This window comes from Macaca nemestrina, chromosome 15 (assembly GCF_043159975.1).
Source record: "Macaca nemestrina isolate mMacNem1 chromosome 15, mMacNem.hap1, whole genome shotgun sequence".
NCBI classification, from domain to species: domain Eukaryota; kingdom Metazoa; phylum Chordata; class Mammalia; order Primates; family Cercopithecidae; genus Macaca; species Macaca nemestrina.
The window spans coordinates 100312158-100330319 of record NC_092139.1 but is presented as its reverse complement, the minus strand read 5'-3'; the positions used below and the strand labels follow the sequence as shown (position 1 = coordinate 100330319).

The 18162-nt window shown below is 46.3% G+C and overlaps 1 protein-coding gene and 1 long non-coding RNA gene across 10 annotated transcripts in view; one reads left to right on the top strand and one right to left on the bottom strand.

Annotated features, from left to right (window-relative positions):
- LOC105493997 (synapsin III) overlaps nucleotides 1-18162 on the top strand; it is a 550021-nt gene that overhangs the window by 393895 nt on the left and 137964 nt on the right. The gene's annotated exons all lie outside the window — the stretch shown is intronic.
- LOC139358717 (uncharacterized) lies at nucleotides 1368-14298 on the bottom strand. The gene is made up of 4 exons (XR_011614089.1): nucleotides 14185-14298; nucleotides 11160-11198; nucleotides 10954-11072; nucleotides 1368-1484 (listed from the first exon to the last, which is right to left on the bottom strand). It is a non-coding gene; the product is annotated as an uncharacterized lncRNA (long non-coding RNA).

The window sequence follows — 18162 nt, the reverse complement described above, 5'->3', positions numbered from 1 at the left end:
GAGAGAGAGATATATATGTGTGTGTGTGTATATATATGTGTGTGTATACACACACACACCGTGGCATACTACTTAGCCATAAAAAGGAATAAAATAATGGCATTTGCAACAACCTGAATGGAATTGGAAACCATTATTATAAGTGAAGTAACTCAGGAATAGAAAACCAAACATTGTGTGTTCTCATTCATAAGTAGGAGCTAAGCTATGAGAATGCAAAGGCATAGTAAGAATGATACAATGGGTCACGTGTAGTGGCTCACACCTGTAATCCTAGTGCTTTGGGAGGCCAAAGCGGGTGGATCACCTGAGGCCAGGAGTTCAAGACCAGCCTGGCCAACATGGCAAAACCCTGTCTCTATTAAAAATACAAAAATTAGCTAGGCATGATGGGACACACCTGTAGTCCCAGGTACATGGAGGGCTGAGACACGAGAATCCCTTGAACCAGGAGGCAGAGGTTGTGGTGAGCCGAGATGGCACCACTGCACTCTAACCTGGGTGATAGAGCAGGCTCTGTCTCAAAAAAAAAAAAAAAAAAAGAGAGAGAATTATACAACGGACTTTGGGGAGTCAGGAGGAAAGGGTGGGAGGGGTTGAGGGATAAAAGACTCCAAATTAGGCTGGGCATGGTGGCTCATGCCTGTAATTCCAGCACTTTGGGAGGCTGAGGCGGGCTGATTACGAAGTCAGGAGATTGAGACCATCCTGGCTAACACGGTGAAATCCCATCTCTACTAAAAACACAAAAATTTAGCCGGGGTTGGTGGCCGGCGCCTGTAGTCCCAGCTACTAGGGAGGCTAAGGCAGGAGAATGGTGTTAACCCTGGAGGCGGAGCTTGCAGTGAGCCAAGATCGCGCCATTGCACTCCAGCCTGGGCCACAGAGCAAGACGCTGTCTCAAAAAAAAAAAAAAAAAAAAAGACTACAAATTGAGTACAGTGTATACTGCTCGGGTGATAGGTGCACCAAAATCTCAGATATCACCACTAAAGGACTTATTCATGTAACCAGACACCTCCTGTTCCCCAAAAATCTATGGGAATAAAAAATAATAAATAAATAAATGCTGCTGTCAGGTCAGGAAAGACAAGGACTAAAACACCGACCACTTGATTTTCCCCTGAAAATGATTTATTACTTTTAACCAAGTGCTGGTCAAGTCTCCCTGGCCTTGGATGGAAGGCATGTCAATTGCACATCATCAGCCAAGTACTGACTGGATGGTTTCACTTGCAAAGGGGAAATCTTACCTCCACGTCCTAAGGTGGGATTTCTGACAGAAGGAAGAGCACACATTAGGTGAAGAATTCTAGACTGGGAAGGAATGGAGTCCGATGGCATGGGCACCAGTCTTGGTTGATCTGCTTGCTCCCTGTGTGACCTTAAGACCCCCTGTAGCTCTCAGCATCTTCACATGCAATATGGTGGGTGGTGAGCAGAGCAGCGTTCTCTGAGAGGCTTTTCATAGTCTCTCCTCAAGTCTAAAATTCAAAGACATTTCCCTCTCTCAGTCAGGGATGGCTGTATAATTTGCAGGATCCCTTTTTCAAAACGTGCAGTGTGTTGGGTGGCGGGAGGATGCTGTTAAAGATACTAAATATAAAGCTTTTTCTTTTCTTCCACTATCTCTCTCTTGACTTGTCATAGTGCTTTTTTAATTGCTATTTAATATCATTCTAGGTAAAATAAATAAATGAAATTTTACATTATCAGCATGGATTTTACCATTTACGTTTACATTTTGCAATGCAAAATTTTAAATGCAAATATGAAAACGTGCAACTCCTAAGCAGAATCAATAAAATTACACAATTCATATTTCATAGTTCCTATATGCTGTATTAGTCAGTTCTCACACTGCTAATAAAGACATATCCAAGACTGGGTAACTTATAAAGAAAAAGAGGTTTAATGGACTTACAGTTTCACGTGGCTGGGGAGGCCTTACAATTATGGCAGAGGGCGAAAGGCACATCTTACACGGTGGCAGTAAGAGAAAATGAGAGCCAAGCAAAAGGGGTTTCCTGTTATACAACCATCAGATCTCGTGAGACTTATTTATGACCATGAGAACAGTATGCATGAAACCACTCCCATGATTCAAGGATCTCCCACCGGGTCCCTCCCACAACACTTGGGAGTTATGGGAGCTACAATTCAAGATGAGATTTGGGTGAAGACACATGCATATGTATTTCCTGACCAAATGCATATCACATGCATATGTATTTCCTGATCAAATGCATATCACATGCATATGTATTTCCTTCTGACCTGAATAGTCCAAATACTGCACAAAACTCACTCTACTGTTTTTATTTCACTTCTTGATGCACACACATTCTTCCAACCCCCTCTACTTGAGGCTTACTGTTGAATAAAGAAGGACTAAAAGAAAAAAGGAACTATGAATTGGCCTACCATTTTCTTTTGTTCTATGTCATCATATTCAGTATAAATTGTTGGCTAGTAAGAAGGAATATGAGGGAGTCTCTTGGTTGTTTGTTTGCTTTTCTTAGAATGTGATGATTGTCTTCCTCATCTGTAAAATGGGGATACTTTGCAAGGCAATTTTAAAACAGAAAATTCATTTATCCGCTCATGTAATTCTATACCAAGCACAGTGCTTGGAGCACATATGTGGTCAGTAAATATTTTAAATGCTAAGAATTCAGTGTGGCTCAAGTCGGGAGGATGCTGAGGTACATAATAAAAATAACAGCTTAGCAGTAACTGAGTATTTACTATGTGCCAGGCATTGTGCTAATGCTATTGTATTAACTCATTTCCTTGTAATGACAGCCTTATGAAGTGGGTATTTTTATTATCCCCATTTTACAGATGAGGAACTTGGAAAGGTCAGTAACTTGGCCAAAGCCCCATAGCCAGTTAAGTGGCATATCTGGGACTCAGGCCCAGGTCAGTAAGACGCCAAAGCACGTGCTTTGGAACACTAACTATATTGGTCCCATAGTTACTTGGTAATAAAATCAAAGTAGTCAAAGAGCTGCAGAGGGAAATGATGAGTTCCGTCTGGGGAATCCAAGAAAGGCACTGAGAAGGCAGCTGTGTGTACACGTCTGTAGCTCAGGAATGATGAACAGACTAGAGATAAGATTTGGGAGTCCTCAGCTGAATGATAGCCACTGAAACCATGAACATGGACATGAGATAAGACAAGAAAGCCCTGTAGAACTAAGGCATCTGAGAGCCAGGGAAGGAGAAAAGAATGCTGAAAAGGAGACATTACAGAGGTAGGAGTGGATGTATAGGGGGAATACCTGGAAACCCATGAGCATTAATTTCACGTTAATTTCACTGCACAGATGGCCAATCAGATGACAACTGCAAAAAGACCTTTAGATTTTGCACGTGACCCCACAGATGACACTGGGTAAAACAGACTCCCTAGACTGGTAGGTAAGAGGAAAGGGACAATGGAGAGATTTATAACTAAACTTGGTATGACTTTTCATCTGTCACATTCCATGGAAAAAAAGTATCCTTTGTCAAACTACATTTCCTGACTTGGAGGCTAAGAAAATTCAGTCGCTGCAGCAAGATGCAAGATGCAACTTGGCTGTGGACATTTGGCAAGCCACGTACATCCCCTCTTGAGGCCTCAGTTTCCTCATCTGCACATAGAGTTATTGGATGAGACATACTCCAAGTTTTCTCCCAGATCCAAAATTCTATTCCCTTCCGTTCCAGATGCTCTTTGAGGATGTTGGTGTTGACAAGAAAGGTGGGGTGAAAGAGAAGGACCCCACTTGACCACAACAGGTCCCCTTGTATCCTGTTCCCTCTCCATCTTATTTTCTCCACTGTGCTCTAAGGCAGTTGTGGAGCCAATGATGAAAACCACATGTTTCTGGGCAGCCCTGCTGTTGCACAATGCCGCCAAGGGGAGGGCAAAAAGAAAGAAAGAAAGAAAAAAAAGAAAGTAAGTAAGAAAGGAAAGAAAAGAGCTTTGGAATTCTCAGCTTCCACAGACAATTCCCCCATTGATGTGCTGTGAGTCACGGCGGGCCGCCAGGCCATCATGGTTTCTGAATCACTTCCTTCAAGAGGGGCTCTCCACTTGTTCCCGGGCTGACTTTGACCAGGGCTGGAATGCAAGGAGGTTGGACCCTTTGAGTGGCTCTGACTGCCTTCCTCTTTGCTGGAGCCCCAGGGGGGAAGGTGGAGGTGCTAGGCAGCAGGGCATAGGGGTCTGAATGGAATTGAAGACAGCAGAGAAGCAGGTTGGACCTGCTTGTCCCAATTGGTGGACCCAACTCATGCCCCTCTCTCTCTCTCTGTTAGAGGTGCAAATGATATAAAATCCCAGATTAAAGGCCAAAGTTTTCTCTGGTGGACACTAGACTCAGCCAGATCCGGAATTTCTATCCTCTCCACCTTGACATCCTGGCTGATGTGGACAAGGCTGACATCTTTTGAGCAGAGATAGGAAAGTTGATCCCAGCCATTTCTCCAATGGCTCACATTAGGGAACTTTGAACGGTGCTCTCAGTCTCCCATCTTGCAATTTCCATCTTTGAGGTCAAGGATGTTAGTGGACCAAGAAGCCCTCACCTGGGTAGTGGTCCTTAGGTGAGAGTCTGTTTTAAGTTCTTGCTTAAAATAAGCTTCATTTTTTTCGACCAAGAGCCGTATTCCTTACTCTGGGTCAGACTCTGTGTAGGCACCATGGATTCCAAGAGGAAACAGACATGGTGCCAACTGAACAAAAGAGAATGACAAGTAAATAAGTAATGATGCAAATTTATCAGCAGACGCAGACTTGGGGACAAGGGGAGCTCCAGAAGGCAGCCAGACCGGTTTGTTGGATGGAGCATTTAGCGCCATTTTCCTTTGCACAACCACCATTCCTTCCCCCGCAAGCCCCCTAACCCCAGGACTTTCCAGAAGATCAATATGAATGGGCCCTGGATTAGAGATGAAGTGGTCTCTCCTCTCCACCAACACAAGGTGCTGTTTCTCAATGACCCCAGATGTTGGGGAATATGCTAGAATGCCGCCACCTGGTGGGCGCACGGAGCCGTGTCCACTGCGCAACTGCTGCATCTGGGGCAAGTGTCAGAGACGCGTTGACCCGGAAGCCATGCCCAAAAGAAACCAGGTTTGACACGGCTACTTACTTGACTAATGTTATAGGTAATGAGGAAAAGAAGCATCTTTACCTTTTAAGGAGTCCTCCTGTTCACATTCAGCTGGCTGTCTCCTCTTAAGGAGGTGGACTTGGAGGAAAAGTTAGTTTAGAGCAGGCACCGTATCTTCATCTTCTCTATGCCTCTCATAGCCTCTAGCAGCAGATCCAGGAGGTAATGGGTGCTCAGAGAATGGATGTTCAATAGGATTACTTACTGCGTATGATCAGCCAGAACAATAGCAAGGGTTCTCTCTATCTTGCACCCCCATATCTCCTAGCACCATGCCTGACTCTACAAATATACCTTGAACCATTGAATAAAATTAGACTCTCGAAAGTAAAGGTTCTGGAAACAGCAAACTTGATTTGCTGGAGGACAGTTTAGGTATTGTCTGTATCGTCTAGTACAGCCTCCTTCCTCTCAGATGCATCCCAGGAAGACACAGTGACTTCACCAAAGTCACACAGCCACTCTTTAGAACGGGGACTGGTGGGCGGGTCAACTTGCCACCTGGCTGCCTGGCAGAATCAGCCCATGCATATATGAGAAACAAGGCAGGCAGCAAAGAAAGTAGGGAGGAGGCATTTGTCCAGGGTCACACCCAGTGGAAGAGATTCCCACTGAGAATATCTGAAACACCTTTTCAAGGACTCTAATACTACCCTGTGCTCCTAGGGTGAAAAGAAACACCAGCTAGTGCATTAAATAAAGAGGTAAAGAATGTCTAGCAATCCAAGGAAAACAGAGCCAAATGCAGTTACTGGGGGCACAGAATGTGACATGGGAGGTACCAGTCATGTCATAGGTCCAGGTGGAGCTCTTGCCTCCCAGGAAGAATTTGTGAAATACTATAACCCATATCCCGAAGTTGAGCTCCAGAGTGGGTGATGGTTACCCATATGGAAAAAGCAGTCTGGCTTACATGTAACAAGGGATCTGGCTACCTCCCCAGCACATTCTTCGTGGCTTTATTCTCTCTCTCAATTTACCCTCTTTCCTGTGCCACACGGACCTTTCTAACACTCCCCTGCTTAGACCATCAAAGGCTCCCTATTGCCTCTTAGATAAAATCTAAATACCTTCCCTTATCATCACCCCACTCCAACTCTCTAGCCATATACTTCATCCCTTCCTGCCTAGCCCTTACCACCTTGATTACACTGTTGGACTCTTGTCCCTCAAGTGGGTCCTGGCTCCACCACTTGCTCTCATTGTGACCCTAAGGAAATCACTTAATTCTCTGTGCCTTCACTTCCTCATCTATGAAATGGAGTTCACACTAGCATCTACCAGATGGGGCAGTTGTGAGAACTGATTTGAGCTCAGTATATGAAGTCCTCCGAACAGCACCTGGCATGTGGTATGCCTGCAATGTATGTTAGCAATCATTCCTGTTACTGTCGCTACATACAACATGTCTCCTCATGCCCCCATCCTTTCACACATGCTCTCTGTGCCTGAAATGTCCTTTCTCTGCCTTCTCCCTCAGATGGACAACAGCTCATTCTTCAAGTTCCAGCTCAATGTCCCCTTTTTAGCAGTAGGGAAGTGATCTTCATCTTTGTACACATACCGACCCCATGTTCACCCTAAATCCCTTGTCACCCTGATCATCCTCACTCATCAAATGGGGGTGTAATAGCATCTGTTGATCATGGTACCTGCCTGAAATGCCTTGTGGATGGAATGGGCGACTCCACAGTCATCCTGTAGCCTGTGTAAATTACAAAGCCTTCAACGAGCATGTGTATTTGTGCCATCATGGAAGGGCTGTTGACTGTCCAACTTCTAACCTGCACAAGGTAGGGTCACCGCTGACCCAAGGCCCAGTCTCCAGGAGGACCCCTGCCTCTCACAGACACCAGCTCACTCTGCAGCCTGCTGAGCCACACTTGCTTCTCTCGCCCATCCACCTGAAAGTGGGGTTGGGGGAAGTCAGACACCAGCTATGAGCATGGAGCACTGCCAGCAGAGCCCACTCAGGGATTTCCCACCTGCTTGTCCCTGACCACCTTCCTTTGGTTTCTCCTGGGCTCTGTTGGTGGGGGGCGGTCTGCAGCCCCACTGCCCTCACCCTAGGCTCTGCCTTTATTCTCCCTCTGCCTCACTTGGCCTGTTCACAGTAAGAATGGAAAGGTTGCCTCCCGACTCCCGGCCCACCCTCCTTTTTTCTCTGTCCTCCCCCTCAGCTTGCTTTAATGTCCTTAAATCCATCCCAGAGGCTTTCACAAGGCTTCCTTCATCCACTCATCAAGCACTGTGTGAGTCACTTACTCTCCACAGGGCCCTGAGGGAGATTCAGGATGAATAAGATGCAAACACTGTCCTAAGAAGACAGGAGGAGAGACGAGTGTTTGTTGAAGGTGCCAACACAATGCCAGAGACTTAGGGTGGCAGGGGGTGATTGTCTTCTGACATGGTCCTTGGCCAGTCTCCACTGGGAGGCTGTAGGTCTACACTTTGGTTGTACCTGGCTGGCATGCATGCAGGAGGGGCTGCTGGCCTGATCCTGTCCCAACATTCAGCTGATGAGTGACATTGGAGCCCAGTTCGTGACTGCTGTGTCCTTTGAGCATAGGTAAGGCTCCGGGGAGCACAATCTGCAGCCCTTCTTACCAAGCCCTGCCTTGTTCTCAGAGTGATGCCACCCTCGCTGTGGTCTGCCTGGGCAGCCTGAATGCGAGTGGCCCCTGGTCGAAGGCCATTTGGCACTGGGGCAACAACCTTCCTCGGCCGGCACCCCAGTCTGAGTCTCAGCTAACTTCTGTGTCTCTCTCAGTGGCTTATGGGAGCCTCTGGTTCCCTTCCATGTCAGACAAGAAGGAGGGTGGTGCAGGAGGGCAAATGCAGAGTCTCTCAGGCTGAGACTGATGTCGAGTACAGAGGGAGGGGGACGCCTAGGAGGGGATCCCTTCCCAGAATTCCAAGTCAGAATGGGGTAGAAGCTCCCCACCCACCTTGCCAGCTTTCTCCTCCACCTAACAAGGTGCCCTTGGCTAATACTTTAGCTCAGAGACCTCATGGACACAGGCTTCTCGCTTCTCTTTCCCTCTCTCCCTGTCTCCCTCCCACAATGCCCTGCAGTGAAAGGCTTTCTTCTTCGTCCTCTCTGGTATGGACGTCTCTACATCCCATCTTCCTCCTATGGGCATTCAGCCTCCTGCTCAGCCTGAATAGAAGAGATACCTGCTCTATCCAGTAAAATAAAAAACAAACAAGCAAAAAAAAAAAAAAAAAAAAACCTATCTCCTGCTCCCTCTAAGTCAATAGCAGCTAAAATAATTTAGAAATTCTGATTTTGCTTATGACAAGTCTCCTTTTACAGACTCAAAAACTCCTACTCTGAATGTTAAACATTGACTATCGATCCGCTACCACTCTTCGCTTTGCTAACACCTCAAACCTCAACCTTCCCGAGACAAGCACATGCTGGGCAAGTAGCAGAAAGTTTCCATCCAAGCAGATGCACAGGAGAGCTCTTTCTGTATCATGTTTCAAAACCACTATCCTGATACAGCAACTCATATTTATTGAGCATTTACCACGAACCAAGCACTTGATATACAGCATGTCGCTTAATCCTTTCAACAGTCTATAAGATGGATTATGTTACTTTTTCCAATTTACGGATGAGCAAACTGAGGCTTGTTTAGCCTAGGGTCAAGCAGCAAGTATGTGAGAGAGTCAGAAATGGAGAAATGGAGCACAACGTATTTGACTCGTAACCACTGTGCCAAAAGGGGATGTGAGACCTGCCCTGCAGAAATTTGCAGGATGGAAGGATATACTTGTGACACAGCACACGGTAGTGTTATGAGCCATTCAAAACCCCTCGCTAAAGGAAGGTCACTTACTGGTTTGTGTGCATCTACCACATAGCAGACATTCCCAGAGACCATATCCTCTCATTTTCACAACAATCCTGCACCCCCGTTTTACAAGCAGGGTGGGTGACTGGGCTTAGGGAGATTAGTTCTCCAATGGTCATGAAGTGATGAAGCTGGGGTTTTGTCTTAGTCTAGTGATTGCCAACCTTTTTGGCACCAGGGATCAGTTTTGTGGAAGAGAATTTTTCCACTGACCAGGGATGGGGAGGGATGGTTTCAGGATGACTCAAGCACATTACATTTATTGTGCACCTTATTTCTATTATTATTACATCACAATATGTAATGAAATAATTATAGAATTCACCCTAATGTAGAATCAGTGGGAGCCCTGAGCTTGTTTTCCTGCAGCTAGATGGACCCATCTGGGGGTGATGGGAGACAATGACAGATCATCAGACATTAGATTCTAATAAGGAGCACGCAATCTAGATCCCTCGCATGTGCGGTTCACAATAGGGTTCACACTTCTATGAGAATCTAATGCCGCTACTGATCTAACAGGAGGCAGAGCCCTGGTGGTAATACGAGCAATGGGGAGTGGCTATAAATACAGATGAAGCTTCACTGGCTCATCTGCTGCTCACCTCCTGCTGTGCGGCCCGGATCCTAACAGGTCCCACGTTGGTACAAGGCCACAGTCTGTGGCCAAGGGGTTAGAGACCCCCGTCTTAGTCCATTCCTGCTGCTGTGACAAAATAACCTCAGACAGGGTCATTTATAAAGAATAGAAATGTATTTCATAGTTCTGGAGGCTGGGAAGTCCAAGTTCAAGGCACTAACAGATTCAGTGTCTGGTGAGGACGCTCTGCTTCAAAGAGGGCACTACCTGCTGTGTCACCACACAGCAGAAGCAGCATAAAAGAAACGAACGCTGTGTCTTCACATAGCATGAGACATGGAAGAGCCAAGCAGCTCTCTGAAGCCTCCCAAAGGCCCCACCTCTTCATACCATCACCTTGGGGTTTAAGTTACAACATATAAATTTGGAGGGACACATCCATTCAAACCATAGCAGCTTTAAGCCCAGGTCATGTGATTTCAAGGCTTAATTTCTTCCATTATTCTATGTTTGCCCTGTAGCTTAGGGGAAAATGCATGAGGCTTCCTTTCCTGCTCTAGAAGAGCTAACAACAGTAGAAGAAATGCAACATAAACACAAGTAACTACAAAAGGACGTAGAACATGGTAAATGTCAGGAGAGAAAGGGACAAGCACCTAGAATATCAAGGGGTGGAGCCTGGCCCCAGCCCAGAGTAGCAGCAGCAAATGGCTGCCAAAGATGTGGGACGGGGCTAGGCAGGCATGCTGGGAAGCATGTATGGGAGACAGTGACAGATCATCAGACATTACATTCTCACAAGGAGCGTTCAACCTAGATCCCTCGCATGCGTGGTTCACAATAGGGTTCACACTTCTATGAGAATCCCTGAGCTGAATATGGAACTGAACGGGATCTCAGTGTGGACAGAGACTGAAGTACCTCCAAGAGTGACCCAGCCAGAGCAAAGGCTCTGAGCCAGGTAGGCAGCGGACAAGCTGTCCTGTCTGGGTGGCATGTAGGGGACACAAAAAGGACCAGCAGAAGATAAGGCTGGGGCCAGGCCACAGGAGGCTTTGGAGGCAGAACCAAGGAACTTGATCTGGGGGTCACTTGGGGAGGTCGCCATTGACAAGTTTATGTTTTACAGTCAGGTGTGACTGGAGCCAGGCTCTGAGAAGAGGGATGTGGCAGAGTGAGCAGGCTGGAGTTGAGAGTAATAGTACAGTCCAGACAAGAAAAACAGCCAGGACCAAGGAACTGAGAAAGTGGAGGGAGGGGAGTGGGTGTCAGAGTAGGGTGGAGGAATTGAAACAGACACGAAGGGCTTTAGCAAACTGGCGGTCCAGGCTGCTCTGGGCTGACTTACCTGGTTGCTGTCCTCTCTTAACTCTCAGGCCTAGGCCTAGCAGGAGACACCTTGGGCACCATAGGCCCCAGTGTGGGTACTGGGACCCGGCATTATAGCAGGAAGATCTTCTGCTGCCCCTGGTCCAGGTAAGCAGAGAACGTGTTGGGGTCAAGGCCAGGCAGGAACTAACGATGCAGTGTCACGTGTTCACAGAACACACCTACCTCTTCCGTTCTGTCAGCCAGAGTTCAGACTTCAAAAGGCTGGAAAGAAAGCAGAGAGAGAGAGGAGATACCTTTATTGGGCATTCGTTCTAATCCTCACTACCCAATCAGAAAAGGCTCTGTATGTAGAGTTTAAAAATTGAGATTCAGAGGCCGGGGGCGGTGGCTCAGGCCTGTAATCCCAGCACTTTGGGAGGCTGAGGTGGGCGGATCACGAGGTCAGGAGATCGAGACCATCATGGCTAACGCGGTGAAACCCATCTCTACTAAAAATACAAAAAATTAGCCGGGCGTGGTAGCGGGTGCCTGTAGTCCCAGCTACTCCGGAGGCTGAGGCAGGAGAATGGCGGGAACCCGGGTTCCGCAGTGAGCCGAGATCGCGCTACTGCACTCCAGCCTGGGCGACAGAGGGAGACTCCGTCTCAAAAAAAAAAAAAAAAAAAAATTGAGATTCAGAGAAGTTGAACCATTTTCAGAGAAGTTGAACCATTTTCTCGAAGTTACAAAGCTACTAAATGGCTGTGAGAATTGGGACCCAAGTCTTCCTCATCCTGTTGACTCAACACACTGTCTTCCCCAGAGCCATGTCCCACCTCCTGACCCCCAACCTTTCACCTCCGGCATCTCCTGATTAGAAGCTGGCTGCCATGTGTGAGCAAACTAAAATTCTCCTCCAAAGGAAGCCTCCACAGAAATACACCATGGGCCTGGTCCCTGCAGCCCCTCCCATAAGGGACACTGACTCTGGGTTTGGTTGGAACTAAAGTCCTAGCATTTTTTTTCTTACCTTATTTTCTAACCTCTTCTTCATGTTTTTCTTGTAAACCATTTTTGTTTGTTTCATTTTTGGTTGGCAGCACAGGCCTTTGGTTTTAAAGGTAAGGCAGACATCAACTTCAGAAAATAACTTGATAGGGATTTTTTAGCCATCATTTTGCCATTGACAAAAAATTCTAAAGCCTAAGGGGCATCATCTTGGCCCATCATACCTTTTTTTTTTTCTTTTAAGGAAAGAGGGAGAAAACGTGTCCAGTTTGGGAAAAACAGTGATGGAAAAGCAATTTGATAACTGATGATTTTCTGAGCGCTTCAGCCTCAAGGAAACCAACAGCTGCAACATATTGGTTACATGGAAATCTTTAAGTCATTCTAGGAAGAAATTACAAATGCATGTGCCTGTGTATAGATGGTAGACATGTGTTTACATATGGAGCAAAGCACCCACAGAGGGAATTACTTTAATATTGCCTCTAGGCCAAGAGAAGAAAAAAACACGTGCAATGAAAGCCCCATTGCAAGAGATGATTCTGAACATTAAATTCCTATTTACTATGAGGTTTGAACTGAAAACGTAGGGAGAAGTCATCTTTTCCTTGACACCTAAGCTCATAGGGATTTTCCTTAGGGAGAGGCAATTCTGTGGGGGTGGAGCCCAGCCTGGACAGGGTTGTCAGGACCTCTCGGTTCTGATCTCCTCTCTGCCGCTAACTAGGGAGTGACGCTGAGGAAGTTTCCCTCCCTTTGGGCGTCAGTTTCTCAAAGGGGGTTTGACAAAAGGGTCTCTGACATCACTTCCTGCTCTGACATTCTGTGGATGTGCATTAAGTTTTTATAGCATAAATTCCAAGGAACTGAGCTTCTGCTTCATAGAATTGAGCTGCGGGTCCCCCATCCCCCACCAGAAAGTGTTTCCTTTAGTAAAATTAGATTTTTATATAATCTCATTTGCCTAGTTGCATATAACCATCTGCATTCACGACTTCGTTAGGCCTCAAACCCAGCTCCCCACTTGAGGTGATGAAAGCAAAACAATTAGCCACTTCCAACAAAGGTACTTGCATCGCAGACTTAGGTGTGGGAAGGATGCCGTTAGCGTGGAAGGGCTGAAGCATGTCATGGCTCATGGAACAAAGAACCTGCTTGGCTTGAGAATCCATACGAGTTCTGTTCCTGGGCCATGGGGAAATCTGGCTGACTGTTCTACATTGAGTGTGTGCATTTTGGTGGGGATTAGCAGAGAGGAGATGGCAGAAGTTGGTTGTTGATAGACCCAGTTTAATTATTTTGATGACCCTACAGGTGAATACAATTATCATCTCTGTCTCAACCTAGTGGCAGAGTCTGGAATCAAACCAGTCCTCTTAAATTCCAGTGAGCGTGCTCTGAACCATGACACTCTAATGCAGAGCCTCTCAACTCTAGCACTATTAACATTTTGGATAGGCTAATTCTTTGTTGCAGGAGACTAGCCTGCGCATTCTAGGATGTTTAGATGCATCCCTGGCTTCTACCTGCTAGATGCCAGTAGCAATTGTGAAAAGCAAGAATGTCTCCAGACATTGACTCACGGTGGAACCACACTGCTCTAATGTCAGCCCAAGTGAGGAGGAGGAAAGGGCAGCCACGAGGCCCATATGTCACCATCCCCTAATGTGAATCTGAAGGATCAACCCAGAGATGGAGTTGGCTGCAGCATCAGTAGTTTGGAAAGCAGGGTGCAGGTTAGGAACATGGCAAACTGAGATGTCTAAAGCATCTTCTTATGATGAGATATCATGCATGGCTGAGTTGACGTATATCTGAGCAAGCACGGGCCATCCTCAGGTTAAAGCGTTTTCATTCATTCATTGAAAGCCTTCAAGCATGCGTCGAAGGCTTGCTGACTTCCCAGCACTGAGCTGGCCCTGGGGGAGCCAGAGGAACAATCCCACCCCAACTGCATGCTCCAGAAGCATGCATACCATGGAGAGAGGCAGGAATGTTAGCCACAGCACTGAAAATAACAACCCTACCCAGAGGCCAGCTGGGGACCTCCTGACTCGAGGAAAATTCCCTGGCCTTCCTCAGATTCTTGCTAATCACTGGTGGGCTCATCTTCTTCTGAACCTTCTTTGGGGCACTGTCTCCCTCATGGCCATCACCCCACATGCATCAATGCTGGCATCAAGTTCAGTGGCTTCTCCTTCTCCCACCACAAGCGAAAATGTCTCCCACCAAAAGCAGTGTGTTTAGTAGGCTCACTGACCTCTTTAGTGAGGTCCCAAGAAGGGAGTCTTATCTCACAATACAGAGCCCTTGTCTGTCTTGATGGCCTTCTGTGCTCTTCCATCTCTACTCCTCAGACCTCTTACAGTTGGCCAAGATCTCCAATTTCTTCTCCCCAGTCCCTGCCACCCATGAGGCCTTGACTGCAGCTGACCCCAGACCCTCAAGAGACTAATCTTCTATTCCAATGGCTAAGTATGTTCCCCACAAAGACTTTCCTCTCTAAGGAGGACTGGGAAAGCAGCTGTTATAAGGTAATAAAATAAAATTCATATCAGCATAAGAATACTTGATATTGTAATATTTTTGGCCCACTCTAATACTGGGCCATAAGCTAAGTGCTTGGCATGCAGTATCTCATTTAATAAGAGACTCGGATCATCACAGCGCTGTACAGTAAACACGCGGCATAGTGACTCAGAGCGTACTCTCTGAAATTAGAGCTCCAGCCCCGCCTCTGACCAGCTGTGTGAGCCTGGGCTTTTTTTAGTTTCTATCTCTGGGCCTCTGTTTTTCTCCTTCATTTGTGTAATGGAAAAGACTAGGAGCATCTTCTGCTTAGGATTCTTGTGAAGATTGAGAGGACCAGTAAAAGTGTAAAGTGGCCTGCCATCCCAGCACTTAGGGAGACCGAAACGAGGGGATCGCTTGAGCCCAGGAGTTTGAGACCAGCCAGGGCAACATGGTGAAACTCCATCTCCATAAAAATGCAAAAATTAGCCAGGCATGGAAGTACACGCCTGTGGTACCAGCTACTCGGGAGGCTGAGGTGGGAGGATTGCTTGAGTCTGGGAGGCAGAGGTTGCAGTGAGCCGTGATCGCACCACTGCACTCCAGCCTGGGTGATGGAGTGAGACTCTGTCTTAAAAAAAAAAAAAAAAAAGAGAGAAAGAAAGTGTAAGGAGCTAGAATAGTGTCTGGCAATTAGTGCGTGCTCAGTGAATGCTGGCCATTGTCATAATTGTTGGAGAATGAATAGAAAAATTTGAGATTGCATCTGTCTTATGATGGGATAACTCACAGAGCGGGGAAACTTGAGGAAGAGTTCTAAAGCATGAGTAAGAGTTCGCCTCCAGGAACATCTGATGCTCTGAATTTTATGAAATCAAAGCCTACTGGTCATGAGCCCCTTCTCAGCCTCATCAGCTTTTTCTCCTGGCTTTTTCCCCACTGATTTTCTCATTCCCACAAGGCCCAGTGAGACACTTGGGAAAATATTTTCCAAAATAAATTTCAAGTCATTATTTGTCCTAAACCACCCAATTCTGTGGCCCAGCCCTGTCTACTAATGTTACCGCCCTGTCCCTATTTAGACTGAGGTTTTATAACCGACCAGCCCCTTACCAGGGCTTCCCTGTCCAGCCACCCCCTGCCTGAGTCATCTTGTGTTGTCACAATCCTAGATTTATGATGTTGGCTCTTGTGGTCTCAAAGATAACTCTAGATGGGACCAGCCTTGGGCCCAGCCGCGAAGCTAGTTTCATTGTGTTCCACCTCCCACCATACCCCCGTTCTTCCAGGGTGTATTAAGAAGAGCATGTTCTGGGAGTCGGAACAGGGTTGCCTCCAAGCTCAGCTGTTTCCTTTCTGTGTGATCTTGGACCAGGAGGGCTTTCTCAAAGTCTCCATTTCCTCATTAGTAAATGGGGATGTTTGAAGATGAAATTAAATAGACTATAAGAAAAGGCCTGTACCCAGTACGTACTAGGGGTCATTAACATCTATTGTCACAATTTTGAAACATAATACACCATCCCAAAGCTTGGCGGCTCAAAAAATAATTATTCTTACTCTCACAGGTCAGATGGGAATCGGCTGCTCTCGGCCTGGCACCGAGTAGACCAGCAAGCTAGCCAGGACGTGGCTAACTGCAGCAGTACAAGAGGGTCATACCCCAATGCACAAGCACATTTTAAGCCACTGTTTGTGTCATGTTTGCTACCACTCCATGGGCCAAAATAAGTGACATGACCAAGCCCAAAATTAGGGATAGGGAAGAATACTCCTCCTCTAGTGGAAGAAACCATCAAGTCACCTGGCAACAGGTATTGATACAGAGAGGGGTGAAGAATTAGAAACAGTGATACAATCGACTAGAATAGGTGGTCAGGAGATACTTGTTTCCTAATGTCCAACTCTCCTCCACATCCAGGGGCCTCTTTGTTTCACCATGTGCGCAACTAGACTCGCTGCAGGGAGAAAATGTAAAACGCACATTCATTGGTATGAGCGGCCAATAACTGTTGTGTAGCACCTCAGAGTAAAGGGGTGCTTCTCGGACTATAACAAAAATCATAATTGTCCATCTTAGTGTTTGCTGTGAGCCAGGCTCTGAGCTCAGTGTATACTCTGTGTGCATGATGTCATTTAATCTTTCAGCAACCCCAAGAGGTAGTATGTTCCCATTTTACAGCTAAGGAAACTGAGGCTTTGAGAGGTTAATCAGCGTGCCCATGGTCATACAGCTAATATGTGCCAAACAGGGCTTTACAATGCCAACTCTCAAATGCAGATATTTCTAACCAATGCTGTGCTCTTTCCATTAAACTGCTAAGGGCAGGATTTTCACTGGGGCCAAAACTTAAGTCCGGGTTTCCCAAACTTCAGTCGTTGGTCACAACCTTTACAATTTTTACCATATTACATACTATGTATACTGTAATTCATATAATTATTGATGTTTTTAAGTTTTCTCTTAAATAAACATATTTTCAAAGAAGCTGATGACTACCATAAATGGAAAACCAGTATCTCCTGTCATAAACAAGAGAAAATAACCATAAAAAACACAAGAACAAAGCAATATTATTGAATTCGTGCTGGATACTCTTGCTTACTATGGGCTCCAAGCTTTCCAAGAAAGTGAGAGGTTTGCAAATATTGGGGAGGTGTTGAAAGAGCACAGGAACCAAAGTAAGACTCTCCTTGATAGAATCTCAAAAGCTAAGCCAGGCGTGGCGGCTCCTGTAATCCCAGCAATTTGGGAGGCTGAAGTGTGCAGGACTGCGTGAGGCCAGGAGTTTGAGACCAGCCTAGGCAATGTAGTGAGACCCCCGTCCCTACAAAAACTTTTTTAAAAGTTAGCCAGATTTGGTGGTGTGTGTCTGTAGTCCCAGTTACTTGGGAGACTGAAGTGAGAGGATCACTTGAGCCTAGGAGTTCAAGATAAGCCTGGACAAGATAGTGAGACTCCATCTCTACCAAAAACAAAAAAAGTAAACAAATTAAATATATATATATGTAATCCCAGAACTTTGGGAGGCTGAGGTGGGCGGATCACAAGGTCAGGAGTTCAAGACCAGCCTGGCCAATATGATGAAACCCCGTCTCTACTAAGAATACAAGAATTAGTCGGGCATGGTGGCACGCACCTGTAGTCCCAGCTACTCGGGAGGCTGAGGCAGAAGAATCGCTTGAATCCGGGAGGCAGAGGTTGCAGTAAGCTGATATCACGCCACTGCACTCCAGCCTGGGCAACAGAGCAAGACTCCATCTAAATAAATAAATAAATAAATAAGTAAATAAATAGCTGGGAACAGTGGCATACGCCTGTAGTCCTAGCTACTCAGGAGACTGAGGCAGGAGGGTCACTTGAACTCAGGAGGCTGAGGCTGCAGTGAGCCATGATCATACCACTGCACTCCAGCCTGGGCTACAGAGTAAGAGCCAGTCTCAAAAAAAAAAAAAAAAAAAAAAAAAAAAAAAAAAAACTCAAGGCTAGAAAATTAATTGAAAAGGAAATAACTTTCTCAGCATATGGTTCAGTCTGTTGATGATATTTTCAAGCATCACCAAACATCATTTCAGATGCCACCAGGAGCTCTGTCCCTACCTCATATACCTGTAGCCTTGGAAGAGGAGCCCACAGTAGGCTCCTGTGGGGATCCCTCAGTCCCTCCTCTGCTGACTCCCTTGGATTTGGAACTCGTAGACCTGCAGAGGGGCATTCTGGGTGGTG